The sequence below is a fragment of the Sinocyclocheilus grahami genome, unplaced genomic scaffold (assembly GCF_001515645.1).
Source record: "Sinocyclocheilus grahami isolate Dianchi unplaced genomic scaffold, SAMN03320097.WGS_v1.1 scaffold566.1, whole genome shotgun sequence".
NCBI classification, from domain to species: Eukaryota; Metazoa; Chordata; class Actinopteri; order Cypriniformes; family Cyprinidae; genus Sinocyclocheilus; species Sinocyclocheilus grahami.
In genome coordinates this window covers 741,825-742,981 of record NW_015505745.1, presented here as the reverse complement: position 1 = coordinate 742,981, position 1,157 = coordinate 741,825, and positions in this window count along the sequence as shown.

The window sequence follows — 1,157 nt, the reverse complement described above, 5'->3', positions numbered from 1 at the left end:
AGCATCAGTGTCACAATCTTTTGCAGCAGATTCCAGCTGAACTGGTCTTGATGAAATGTTTGACTGAGATTAACTTCACTAATAATAAACTGACTCAAATACCACAGCAGTTATACAATTTATCACAGCTGAGGAAATTGTATTTGGCCCGAAACAACCTGACAGAACTACCAGAGGCAAGACAGATGACTTCTTCGTACTTTACCCAATTTTTATGCATATTAGTTTATGTGTTTGTTCTTTGTTTAGGGCGCTCTTGGTTGGAAAAATCTGAAGATCTTGGATGTTGCCGGAAATCGTTTATCTGTGTTTCCAGTTGGTGTAAGTTATTTGGACAAATTGCCAGCCATTTCAATTGCTATTTTAAATGTTTTAGTTATTTACTAATAATTTTGGCAATGTGCTGATAAAATAAGCTGATTATACTGAAATATGTAGTTGGTTCTGAATGTTAATTAGAGGGACTTCAGCCCCCCTAAAAATCTGTGATTAATTGTAATCCTGTGAAGACTGACAGGAAAATAGACAGAAGTCACTAAAACAAAAAGAAATAAAGAAACTTTTTTTTGAGTATCATATTTGATACATTAGGCTTTTGTGAGATTATAACAGTATAGCAGGTCATTCAAAGTATTAGCAGGTCAAAGCTCTGTACTTTTACTTGTATGTGCAAAGTAAAGTAAAAATAATCGAGTTTCTTCAGTCCAGTAATCTTTTCATCTTGAAATATTACTAACGATATAAAATGTGCTTAAAAAGAATAAACAGCAGGCATGTAGTAGATTGTGTAGAACGGTTTTCAGCAAAGTTTTTATCATTTACAGGCCTTTGCGTATTAAATACAATACAGTTGGCTTTATAGAATTAATGTTAACTTTTGTTCATGAAGTCATATACTATGTAAAATTATATTAATAATTATAAAATTATATTTTTATGATATTTTAAAACCCTGAATGAATCAATGTTTTGAACGGATCTTTTGAGTGATGATTCAGTGACTCACTTGTCACGGTGTTCCGATGATTTGTCAAGCGGCAACCTCCCGCTCTCTCGTCAAGCCAACACGGAAGTGACTAACTGCAATTCATCGACTGGCCGCTAGAGGCTGGCTCCCAAAGGGAATCGGCCCATAAGAGACTCCCCGGGTTAAAAGG